The sequence below is a fragment of the Myotis daubentonii genome, chromosome 11 (genome assembly GCF_963259705.1).
Source record: "Myotis daubentonii chromosome 11, mMyoDau2.1, whole genome shotgun sequence".
NCBI lineage: Eukaryota > Metazoa > Chordata > Mammalia > Chiroptera > Vespertilionidae > Myotis > Myotis daubentonii.
In genome coordinates, this window is record NC_081850.1 from 29969481 (window position 1) to 29983468 (window position 13988).

General features: G+C 38.8%; 1 pseudogene; it reads left to right on the plus strand.

Annotated features, from left to right (window-relative positions):
- The window catches only part of LOC132212706 (uncharacterized), an 84466-nt pseudogene extending 71601 nt beyond the window's left edge, over positions 1 to 12865 (plus strand).
- Positions 12866 to 13988: the final 1123 nt, after the last annotated feature.

Here is a 13988-nt window from a genome sequence, read left to right on the forward strand (position 1 = left end):
TTAGTGCGGGCTCTGACACTTGCTAGCTTAAACAAATAAACTAACCTCCCTGGCCTAAGTTTTCACATCTCTAAAAGGTTGGGAATGGCAAAGGAATAGCTTTTAGAGTCTTTTCAGCTCTAAAAAGGAAATTCTGGGTAGTTCTATGTATTAGAAAAATGTGGATGCTTTCTCTATCGTACACAGTGTTATACAGTATATATACAGTATGTGTGCTATCATGCCATATGCTGTCATGACATTTTCATTACAGAGTGGCTATCTAACTATCTGTCATAAAAGAAAACCTTCCTCCCCCAGTACAACGACAACTCGTTTGATAAACTGCATCATGCCCCTTCCCCCCAGAAGGTGACTGAGTCGGTGCATACAAGCAGATGGTCTTGCCCCACGGCCTCCTCCTTAACTGGACTCACATACCCTTCTCCATATGCTTCTAATTTAAGATGCTGGATGTCAATTGTGAGGAATATATTGGAGAATCTTAACTTTGTGCTTAAAATTTTGTCCTTGGGTTTTTGGTTTTTTTTCTAAATTCTACAACCTATCACTTAAACATGCAAAATCTCTAAATTAAGACCCTGATTTGGGGAAGTGGTAGGCAGTCTGTAGAGATACTTTATTAGGTCCCCCCCCTCCCCCAAATCTAGTGGGAAAAGTGGGAATAGCATTAGAAACTAACAAATTTAGACTTGCATGTCATTAGTAGCTTCACTTTGGCCAAGTCACTTAATCTCTCTGAGCCTCCATTTACTCATTTGTAAAAATAGTTATACTAGTAACTACTAGGTCGCTGAAGGAGGAACGCACGAGGCCAGAGTGGTGAGGGATTACGAATTTATTCCATCATCCTCACACCTGGTGGCTGAGCCTGGATGGCTCCAGCACCCAGTGATGGGGAGTCAGCAGCTTTTAGAGCACTTTGGGGGGCTTTGTCCTGGGCGGAGTCTTCTTTAAGCATTCCCGGAGGGGAGATAATGGAATGTGGTCACCACAAGTGAAATGTGGTCAAAGGGACTGTCCATAGTGAAATGACCTGAAAAGCCAGTTCCCAGGGAGGGGGCGTCAATTCAATTGCTCTATCAAACCTAACAATAGCTAGTTTTTAGAATTGTTGTAAGTCTGGTTAAGTTAATATTGACGAAACACCTAACACTGTGTCTCAACCACAGTAGGAAATCAATAAGTGTTAGTTTCAGCACGGCTCTCCCTTCTGTGCCTCCACTCATTCTTGAATTCAGGGAATGCACAAACTAAAATAAGCAAGGTGAGCAGATCAAATTTTTATTTGCTTTCTAGGTCAGCATTTTCATTGAGTTTATGATCCGAGGAAAAAAATCAAAGTTCAATTTGCAGCAATTTTATGCTATAGATCAAAATATCAACACATGAAAGACAACAATCCCACAATGTTTACAATTTTTCATGCTAGACACTTAGGGTGACATAATATTTTCAGTAGCAGTTGCACTCTTAAATGTGAGTTTTTAAGAAAAAAATAATAAAGCGTGCGTATGTGGGTGAGATGATGTTGTAATGAGAACCATACCTCTCACATTTGCTGACCTCAATGTGTTTAAATTTGTAACCTCGACATCGCATTAGCAGGATGTTCTGCATTTGAAATCTGGTGCATGGTTTTAAAAGTTAGCAAGATTCCAGGGATCTTTTCAAAGGTGTTATATAAATGGATATGATTATTATTTATGATTAATTCAGCTACATTTTTACTGTTTTTCCTACTAAGGCCTCTCATGCAAATTAAGCTATGAACCAAGGAGTAGGGGTGATTATATCTTCATGTAAATAATAGAAAGTGGTTTCTAGGTGAAGTGTAGTCTTGAAAATAATGATGCAACATTTACTATCATAAATTATTTTTGCCACTCTTACTATTTTTTATCTACCAATTAGTTTCTCTCCTTGGTAGAAACAAGTCTTACCACACTATTCTTACAATCATTCTTACAAATAGTGCTCAAATTAGAAAGCAAACAAACACACAAACAAATTGGAAACCTTTGTCCAGCCGAATCTGCTGTGCCCTGAATTACTCCTATCATGTCATCTGTTATGTTTCCCCAAAATTCCAGAACTGTGGCTTTAGTCATCCTTTGTTGTTTCTTTTTATTGTTGACGCTAATCCCCACCCCAGGATTTTTTTCCCATTGATTTTTAGAGAGCGTGGAAGGGAGGGGGAGAGAGAGAGAGAGAGAGATGTAAGAGAGACATATCAATTGGTTGCCTCCCTCACATACCCTGACACAGGCTGGGGATGGAATCTGCAACCCAGGTACATGTCCTTGACCAGGAATCGAACCTGTGACCCTCTGGTGTGCAGGCAGATGTTCTAACCATTGAACTACCGGTCAGGGCCCTTTGTTGTTTCTTGAGTCCCTCATCCCATGAGCAGAGAGCATCTACTCTAGCAGGAATTGTGAAGGATGCACAAATTATGGGTCTTACTACTAAGCTACTTCATATGTCACCACAGAGGTGTTCTATAAATTAAATCCAAAAAACGTTACACTATTAAAATTATGAAAGGGCTATATTATTCAATTTATCTTAAACACACACACACACACACACACACACACACAGTGAACACCAATCATAACCAATAGTACTGTTGAAGATGAATGAGAGTGGTAGTGAAGAGTCCGGTCTCTCTGGGAAAACTATCTGGACATAACTTCCTAGTGCATGACCTTGGACGGGACACTGCAAATTGGCCCAGCAGCAATAATAGCAATACCAACTCATAGTTGAAAGGATTAGATGAGTTGACAGAAGAAAAACACTTAAAAATAGTATCTGATGCATTGCAATTATTTCATAAATGTATGCCATTATTATTATTATTTTATTTTATTATTATTATTATTATTATTATTATTATTATTTTGGCAAAGCACTTTCCTCAAGATCCATGGAAAGAATATAGACTATGTCAAAAAGGAAACTGAAAATTGATTATTAGCTGAGGTATTGTGCCACCTACCCAGCCAACATAAACAAAACAGAACAAAGAACACAGAACTCTCGAAGTTCACCTGGACCTTGTGAAGAATCATTTTGTTCTATGCCAGGGCATATTATGAATTTAAACTGAAGGGCAGAATCCAAATATACAGGCTGATCTAGCACAATCATAAGAAGGAAATCACTTGTAAAATGTCAAGTTCAGCCTGGCCGGAATGGCTCAGAGGTTGAGCACCAACCTACGGACCAAGAGTTCACGGTTTGATTCCTGGTCAAGGCACATGCCCGGTTGAGGGCTTGATCCCCAGTGTGGGGTGTGCAGGAGGCAGCCATTCAGTGATTCTCTCTTACCATTGATGATTCTCTTTCTCCCTCTCCCTTCCTCTCTGAAATCAATAAAAATATATTTCAAAAAATGTCATGCTCACAGAAATAGAGAGTAGAAAAAAGGGTTGCTGGGGGTAAGAGGAGGAAATAGAGAGAGGTTGGTAAAAAGGTACAAAGTTTCAGCTAAAAGATGAATGAGGTCTGAGGATCTGATGTTTAGGTGACTATGATTGATATCTCTATGCTTTATGGTTGAGGTTGCTGGGAGGGGGGAATTCAGATGTTCTTACCAAAAATGAAAAAAACAGAAAAAGGAAGGAAAAAATATGTGAGATTATGGATGTGTTCATTCACTGGATAGGGGAAATCTTTTCACAATATATGCTTGTCTCAGGTTATCATGATGTACACCTTAAATAGCTTACAATTTCGTTAGCCAATGATACCTCACTAAAGCTAAATGTAAAAGAAAGAAGGAAATCAGAGTTGCCGAAGCCAATTGAGTTTCCATTCTTCTTTTTTAAAAAATTTGACCGTTGTATGTTGTGTTGTGTTTAATCAAATTGTAGTTCTTTTCAGAATGGTGATGAAATTTTCTTGCCTTCCCTCAGAGTTTATCTGAAACCACTGTTATTTTAATTTCTCTCCAAGGATGTATGCCTCATCACATTGAGTAATGGGTTTGATCCCATCACTGACAGCAAGCCCAGGCTGCCGATGGAGCCTGGTTAGTGTCCTCTTCTCTGTGCGCCAAATTGAATTTTAATGTTCATGTCACCAATCAGGTGAACAGTAAGTCTGTGTCTTAGGAACAGGAGGCAGGGGCAGGGGCCGGAAGAGGTAACTTGTACCTCATCAGACCAGCTTTAATCTAGCAATTGCGGCAGAAAATACATTGTTAAAATATATTACTGGCAATGGGGCAAGTAGACACCAGATACTGATTTCAGCAATTGATCAACATAGTGCCAGCAGGTCAAATGAACGCCTTTATTACCTGTTTCATATTGTCCAGTTAATTAAAGCCCCTTAAGCAAGTCCTACATTTGCTGAGGTTCTTGTCCAATGTATTTTAATCACCTTAACTCACTGACTTTCTCTTAAAATTGTTTTAACTTTATTTTTGCCAAATATAGCACTGTTCACTACTATAGCACTTTGTATTTATGCTTCCAAATTCATACTCGGTCTTCACAACAATACGCTAGGAATTATTTTCCTCATTTCGTAAACAAGAAAACTGAAATAAGTGAGATGAAGCTACTTACCCAAGGCCCTCGAAGCTCAAATTAGCAGAGCCAGCTCTTTTTCTAAAAAAAAAAAAAAAAAAAAAAAAATGTATATATACATGTATAATTTTATTTATTTTTGCACATATACCCCTCTTGTTGTATATTGAAACTTTTAATAAGTTCTTCCTTGTTGATTTTACAAGTTTAGGGAAAGAGGTGGCAGCAGTCTTTTATTTTATTTTACTTTTTAATTTTACTTTAGTTTGGTAGAGGTGTTTATGAATAGAGAGAGCTTGAAGGGCATGAGCAGCCTGGCCTGGTGGGAGGGTCAGGTGAAGTTCCACACTCTTCACTCTTGAGGTTTGAGATGTGAATCTTGCCCTCAGCCCATAAACTTCCCTGGGAACCAAGGTTTAAAATCAATATAACTAGACACCAGTATAAACTGGGCACCAGGAAATTTCAATCTAGGCAGTCATATAGGTCACTAAACGTTGGTCCGGTGAACAGCGTCCTCTTCATTATCATTACTGTGAATATCCTGCAGTGGCAGTTTTGAGAAGAGACCACAGAATCTGTCTAAGGCGCAAGGGTGCTGCGAAGTGTTGGCAATGGAAACGGGGAGGGTCTCCAACCAGCAGGCCAGCCACTGCATCAGGATCCTGTTAGGAGTGTTGGCAATGTCCTAACGCAGCGTGAGATGCTGAAGAATTAGGTACAGAGGTCTTCGAAGAGCCTTGGTCAGTGACTGAATGTGTGAGGAGTAGAATGTAGTCTTGGGAGAAAGAAACTAGTCAATGCAAAGCAAGCTCTCAGGGTGTGCATATCGCCAGGAGGTGCATTCAGAGCCCCCGCTTTTCATGGACTGAGATTGGGATACAGGGAATTTTACAGACTCTACACATTTGCCTTTACAAGAATCCAACACCCTTTTGGGGGGGTGCAAGTTTTTGTGTGTAATTTGTCAAATGCAGAACGACAGTTTTGACTTAAGTTTAAAGCACTGATACTTTGGCCTATTCTAATTTATATTTTTTGCTACTCTGTTTAAAAGAGGCCTAGAGATATATATGTTAACTTAATTTTTTTTTTCTTAAGGAAAACTCCACAGTTTTTCTTAAGAAAAAAACAGTGATAAAAGAAGAAGAAATGAAGAGTTTAGGAAGACTATCACTGGGTATACCAATATATGGCCCTCAGTGTCTGTATTATCATTAGTATTGATCACATTTAATTGCTTTAGTTTCTATTTAACCTGTTCAAATGGTCAAGCATTTTAGAATGAAATATGAAAATATTTTTAGCTGTCTTCCACAATTCCTTACAATAGAAAAGAAATAAAGATTTCTTTTTCAGATTGGCTTTAATTAAATTTGGAAAGATTTGCAGTGCAGATACATCTGGGAATAAACAGGGGTGTGTGTGTGTATGTGTGTGTGTGTGTTATATGCATATAATACACATAACTGTATAGATGAAGAGCTAAGACAATATAATGCATTATCTCAGTCAATTCTATAAATATTATTTTCATTATTCATGATTGAGGGAAAATATTCCTTGGTCACAGTAAATGATAGAGCCACATTAAATGTTACAGAATTTCTTATCTTTCAAACAGAAGTTAAGCATATGCATCTGTCTGTCTGTTTGTCCACTTTCTTACCTATCTGCTTGATAAACTTATTTCCTATCTCAATCCAAAAAGTCTTTGAGGAGTAACTTTAACACCTTTAAATTTTTTTCTGAGTATTTTCTTCATTGCCAGCAATGCACAACACAGAACTGAAATAAGCTGTTGAAGACTATCCCAGTGATAGTCTTCCTAAACTCTTCACTTCTTCTTTTATCATTATTTTGTCCTTTAAAAAAACCTGGGGTTTTCCTTAGGAAAAAAAAATATGTAAATTAACATAGATTCTTTGGGCCTCTCTTAAACAGAGTAGCAAAAAAATAAAATTAAGGCAATAAGGGAAAGTATCTCCCTTCTAATGGGATGAGAAAGACTTCCAGGGGCAATAAAAGATAGGCTTAAATCATCAGCATGTGTAGTAGCAACATTATTATACCCATTAAGAGATTCCAAAGGACCTTGAAGTATTCTAAATCCTTAATCACATAATGTACAACCAAAATTCAATTACATAGTCCAAAAGTAAATAAAGTAGCTGATGGCCAGGAATCCTTAACATACTGCAGTACTTTCATGGCAGAACTGAGTACCAGCAATCTCAGTCGGACCGCTTCTATGTAATGGAACTGCCCTGGACAAATGTTGAGCATATAATTATTATACAGCAATGAAGGGAAGAGGACATTGGAACTTGTCTTAATTAATATGCTAACTAAGCTAATATCTTTACTGAAAGCTTAGACAAGCTAAGCTCAAAGTTGCTTTGTAGAAAATTTGTCCCGAAAGAAGTCAGTGTCTTGGGGAGAGATTAGAATGTTCAGAGTAATAGTAATTTTTTTTTATTCATAGTGGACCCTTTGTGAGAAAAGTCATGCTAACAGCCTTCATCTTTGTCCTTCACTAAAATGCTCTCAGATGAAAAAGTAGCATTTTACTGACTTGCCATTATGAAACAGTATGTACCTAACTGCTACTGTGCTATACTAAGTAGTATAGTAAATACATTCCCAAACCATAAATCAAGACATAATATTGTCAAGTTTAAGAATACTTATGAACCAACAGGACAGATTTTTTAATATTGGGGCAGATTTGGGCTGCATTATTACTATATGCATTATGTGGTTATTATATATTGTGCCTCCTGTATTATGTATCTTAGTAAATGGCACCATATTTCACCTAGCACAGCTGTCCTAGCTATGTTTTTAATGTATTTATCCTCTCTCTATCCTCCAAAATCCAATTAATCACCAACATCCATAGATCTTGCATCTTTAATATCTCTCTCATCCACATACTCCACAGCATCAAAAACATAATGGAAACTCAGGAAATGAATGAGTGAAAATTGGCCTAATTTTCAGTGGAAAATACAGATTTAAGTTTGTACTTACCATTTGAATCAGAGAATAGATTAACTCAATACAGCCATGAGATTATTTTGACCCTTCAATTCTCTTTCCATGTATTCTTAAACAATGGCTAGAATGAGACAAAACAAAACAGAGAAGCAAAGCAAAAACACAGTCATTTAATTGTAATCTTTTAAGGAAAGGAGGAGGAGGGTCCCAAAGTTCAAATCTTTATATATTATGCTACTTTGAGTCTTGAATAATTAGCAAGGGAGAGAAGTCAAGGTTAGAGAGGGACATTTCAAGCAGCACATGTCCAGAGTTAGAGCTAAAAAGAGACAGAGCCCCTCTGAGGGACTGGTATTGCTATAAACACCAGACCCTCAGTTACACAGAGAAGAGAGATGGAAAGACATAATGCGCGATGCTGGAACTGGTATATAACAGTCACCTGGATGAACAAGGGCAATTATGAATGGGCATAGGTAACTTGAAAACCTATTCTCTGTTTATTTTTATAATACTCAAACTGTGTTTCTGAAAATGTGGCTTTATAGGAAAGGAAATCTGATGTGACCTTACATGAAATTAAACACTCTTCTGTATATGACTAAATGTAAATTGTATACATCTCTTGACTATTTTATCCTACGCTTCCATAGTTAATGTGATGTTATAATGTGATTATAATGTTACAGTAGTTGTCTCAAATTGTTTTAAGATGTTATTCAACTTAATAGAGCTAATGGATGTTTTTCTCAGGTAGCCAATAAATTATGATGAAGAAGAAATGCCACTATCTCTATTCTCTAATACTAGAAAGAATATATGCCTTTGGGAAGTAGTCATGTATGCAACAACTATGCAACTATTTTACTTCTTACCTGTTACCAAAAATAAATAAACCAAAAAAAAAGTGCCCCTCTCACTAGATGAATTTATAAAAATGTATTAGTAAAATCCAGTGCTCAATACCATTATTATTATTAATTATTTATTCCCTTAGGTTAATGTGGATTCCAAAGGGCATTCTTTTCAAGAAACCATTTTTAATTGTCCCATGTTTAATATGTTTAACCTTATCATTTGAATATCCCATATAATAAAGAGGTAATATGCAAATTGACCATCACGCCCTCGCACAATATGGCTGCCCCCATGTGGTCACAAGATGGCCGCCACAAGGTGGCCAGCAGGGGAGGGCAGTTGTGGGCAACCAGGCTGGCAGGGGAGGACAGTTGGGGACAATCGGGCCAGCAGGGGAGCAGTTAGGCGTCGATCAGGATGGCAGGGGAGTGGTTAAGGGGTGATAAGGCTGGCAGGCAGAAGCGGTTAGGGGCAATCAGGCAGGCAGGCAGGCAGGCGAGCAGTTGGGGGCCAGCAGTCCTGGGTTGTGAGAGGGATGTCTGACTGCCTGTGGGATCGGGACTAAACCAGCAGTGGGACATGCCCCCAGGGGTCCCAGATTGCAGAGGGTGCAGGCTGGGCTGAGAGAACGCCCCCCCCCCCCCAGTGCATGAATTTTGTGCACCAGGCCTCTAGTCTAGCAATAAATTGATTGTAACTGAGGTCTTATGAAACATATAACTGTGTGTTAGAATTGACCTCTACAATTAAGCAGTGTTATCACATGCTTTTGAATATTTTATAAGCATGTGAAATTAAGCTTAATATCTCCATTTCTATTGTTAACGTAAAAACATTCAAAATTGTAAAGAATTTTTGAGTTTATCTGAGCCAAACTGTCAATAATTGTCAGGAAGCAGTAGCTCAATGGATTAGGATAAAGCTCCAGAGAATGGCGGTTTTTCATCTATTTTTATACATTGCAATCAAAGGAGGGGACATAGGTGTGTTACATGAAATCCATTGGTGATAGATTAGAGATGTGGGAGAAAGCAGGGGGAGGGGGGCGGAAATCCCTGGGATTGGATAAAAAGTAAAATGATAGACACATACTTAGGTGGGTGCAGGATAGCCAACAGTCAACAATTAACATGATAACAATGGAAGAATTTGTGGTATCTGTCATGGTGCCTGGGCATATTAGGTTGTGCCCCAAGGGGTCCAGAAAAAGGGAAGTTATGAGTTACCCAGGATATGTTATCATAGATGCAAAAAGACAGGTAGGCTCAGTTAAGGTAAAGGTTGACCTTGTCAGTAAAGATACCAGCCTAGGATGTAACTACCCACCATGACTGCTTTTAATTAAAGTTTAATTTCAGACCCTCCTTTGTGGTTACTTTAGGTCTCTGAGTTTGCAAGACTACCATGCAGGTCTTCCCTGAGCTTGTCAGGTTAGCATGAGGCCCCTTTCGTCCACACTATCTCTTAGTAATAGTTCCTATTCCATGTAAACATTAAGTGGAACTTTCTAGTTCCTCGCAGCAAGACTTTTTCAGAGATGAACTAATGAAAACTAAGACATTTCTAATTGTCACATACACCAAACACTAAATTACTTGTCTTACACAATTGAATAGTTCAGAAATTATACAGGGTGGGGTAAAATGTAGGTTTACAGTTCTTATGGAAAATGATACAATAATTAACAAATAATAATAATACAAGAATAAACTGTTTCACTTACTACTGTAAACCTAATCATGCCCTACCTGTGTGGAAGTTCTCTTCTTCTCAACCTTCCATCAATTGATTTGAAGAAGCCTTCTGTCATTCTTGATGATGTGTCAGAAGCAGAGGGAATAACAAACACATCTCTGGGAGTTGATGGAGTGAAATGTCAAGCCATGTAGCCAGGAGCCAGGCCCCACCAAAGATCTATCAGAACTTTGATATAAAAAGGTTTATGATTCACTCTGTGTATTGAGGCTTCCAGCAATATTTGCAGACACAGGGACTGTGTATCATTATTCAAATTGGTGATGTAACCCCAAAGGGAAATTGTTTACCTACTTTTGGAAAGAAAGAGAAAGAACAATTATGAGAAGAGGAATAAATTACTCAGAGTAAGACTGATTATCCTGTTCTTTGGAACAGTCTTTGAAAAATATCATTTTCTAGCTTCTCATTTCATACGGCATTAAGCCTCATGCAACTTCTCGGTACCAGGGTTTCCCAAGTGAAACAAACAGTAGACTTTCAAATGCCTTCTCCCCCAGGGCTCCCAGCAAAGATAGAGCTGGTTACGTGAAAGAAGTATTCCTTTTTCGGGTCTCATCGCCATCTCAGTATAATTCTGGTGGCTTGAAGATGAATAAGAATTTCAATACCTGTTACTTGCTAATACCTTAAATTCCCCATATATTTTAATTCAAAGACGGGGACCAGCTAAACTTGGCATCTTTTGGACCTGATTTTGGGTAGTTCAAGTTGAAACTCAATTTAGAGGATTGAGCCTTCTCTTTATTAAATGCTATTTTTATGTGAATCGCCTAGCACCACAAACCTTTTCATCTTTAAGCTGTTTTTCTATATTAGTCTATCTTCTCAATAAAAATTTTTTATTTGTAACCAGTTCTCTCTTCCTTTCTCATTAGTTCATCATCAGCCATTCACATATCTGGGGGTCAGAGGAGGAGGCTAGATGGTGATTGGAGACAAAGGAGACAAGGTGTAAAATCATTGACCTTACTTAAGCTTTTCATCTGAAGCTTTCGGACCAAATCTTTCACCTCTTTTCGCAGTTTTTCAATTCTGCTTCACCTGCTAAAGAAACATTCTCCTCCTGAAATGCAAAGACCCAACCATGTCCACCTATTTAACATTGATGTAGAAAACTTGCCACAAGGAATCCTAGGTTTGTAATGTACTATTTTTAAAGTATTTAAAGCTTTTGACCATGAATGGTAGGGACATTTAAGACCCAAGCTTGCATCACATTTTTTCCCCTTACAGATGGTCAAAATTCTACCAAGTATGATGTTCTTATCTCCCAATAACCCCCTGGAATTTTCTGATGTCAATGTATCAAGCACAAAAATAGACTTGGCTGAGAGACAGAGAAGTAGCACATCAGGTGATGGCTCTGGGCCAAATATGCCTGCAGTTAGATGCATTAAAAAATATATTAGGTTAGAATAACTACATCAGGTATCCATTAGCTCACTGGAAATCAGTCACATGCTTCAGAAAACTGATTCAACTCATTCTTTCCCTGTGAACTTGAGGGGCATGTTTTTGGTGTCAGTGATAAAAATGAATATATTTATGTATGCTGCAGCCCATCCTTAAATCATTCAGAATAAAAGCTTTAACTTGATATAACAAAGGAATAAAAGATCATTTGGATGTTACTCTAGAGCCCTTTCATGAAAAAGACTAGCCAATATCAAAGTATATCTTAAAAGGGGGGAGAGTGTGGTAGGATACTTGCTTCAAGTTGTTAAATTGCAATTTTGTCTTGTTTCTTTATTCTTAAGAGGTGATCTAAGTGTAGCTACTAACTTGCTCTGTGACCTTGAACAAATCATTCATACTTCTCTGGACCTCAGTCTCCTCCATTAAAAAAGGAAGAGGTCAGGGAAAGAGGGAGGGAAGGAGGGAGGGAGGGAGGGAGGAAAGGAGGGAAGGAGGGAGGGAGGGAGGGAGGGAGGGAGGGAGGGAGGGAGGGAGGGAGGGAGGGAGGGAGGGAGGGAGGAAAGGAGGGAAGGAGGAAGGGAGGGAGGGAGGGAGGAGGGGAGGGAGGGAATAGGGGAAGGAGAGAGGATAGAGATTGGATGACCTGATTGCATTGCTCTCTTTGAGCACTAAAATTCCATGTTCTAAAGGAAAGAAATCAAAACCAATTTGTCATTCTTTTGTGGGCCCAAATGGTGTTTCTTACTTCAGATAGTGTTAATACTTAAATTTGTAGATACCAGAAAGAGAAGATTTGAATGACATTAACACTTGAATCCTGCACCTTTGAACTCGCAAGCACTTTCCTTTTCCTCTTCTTGGGAGGGTGACTTCAGTTTAGGTACTCACCAGGGTCCAGCTTTTGACATGCAATCAGAGGCTGTCCTCCAATACAGCCTCTAACAAAACCAGGCTGTCCCTAACCCCTGGTAATAGAAGTGTTTTCCTTTACACCAAGAAGGTGGGGAAAGCACCAAAATCTGCATGTGGTGTGTGCCCGGCCAAGGACTTCGCGGAGTTCGTGCTGTGAGGCCTGCAGTTCTAACGAGGTTGCCTAAAACGAAAAAACACGTCCGGAGGGCCTATGGTGGGTCCATGTGTACTAACTGTGTCTGTGGCAGGACCAAGCATGCTTTCCTTATTGAGGAGCAGAAAATTGTTGTGAAAGTGTTGAAGGCACAAGCACAGAGTCAGAAAGCTAAATAAATTTAAAAATGAAGCTTTTCTGAGTAATAAAAACAAAAATCTCAAAAAAAAAAAAATAACCCACATAAAACCCCAAACTTGAATTCCGAAGATTTGGGCAGCTGCTGAGAGATAGTGTCAGAAAGGATGATAAAGCCACTCACTAACTGCACAGCTTGCAGGATGGGCAGCCCAGTTATATACCTGAAGATATTTAATGTAAGCAAGGACAGAATGCAAACCCTGTCAACGTGGAATTCAGTCTCTGAGTGATTGTTTCCAGTAGAAAGAATCTGGAAATTTTCCATGAAGAACATAATCACAGCCTTTCAGAACGTTCAGTCATTTAGTAAGTAAGACACTGACTTAGGCTCTGAGGATAGATAAACATTCAGGAAGGCACAAAACCTTCCTTTTTAGAGCTCAGAGTCTCATGGGACAAATTATCAAGTTGACAGACATTCTCTATAAAGTACTAGAAACTACAAGGCAAAATTTATCAACATGCTGTCATGGTGGATGGAACCTCGTCTTCACTCAGTAACTGTTAACGTTTACTATTGTGACTACTAGCACTATTATTTTTACTGAGGTCAGCATGCTACTCTAACAAGTTGTGGGAGGGGAAACCCATTGATATTGCGTTGGTCCAGGAGGGCTTCCCTGAGGAAGGAAGGAACATTTGAAAGGAGTTCTGAAGGACATGTAAAAGCTGACTTGGTGCAGGGACAAGGTAATGCATTCCAGTCAGATGATGCCATCTGAGCAAAAGCAGTTTGATGAACAAGGGCATGTCATGTTAATGGGCCCGCAAGAAGAGTGGGAATGACTTGATTTTGTGTGTGAGGGGAGGCATGGCAGAAACAGAGCTCTCAATTTATCGCAGGGCCAGTCCTGCCGTCCATTTTATGTCATTCTTAGTAGTTCGGGTTTTAGCTTGAAAAGGAGAAAGTCATTGAAATATACTAAACTGAATTATTAGTCTATCTTATAAAAATGGACCAATAGGGATGAATTTGTAAGCAGATCAATTAGAAAGGTATTGCAATAGAACAGTTAATACATTAACTGTTAATACATTGATGAGGACTTGATGAAGTAAGGCAGTAGTCTTTAATAGTGGGGGGGGGGGGCAAGAAAGAAATATGAGAGATCTTTAAAGGCGGGAGGACTAGAACTTGGCACCTAAAT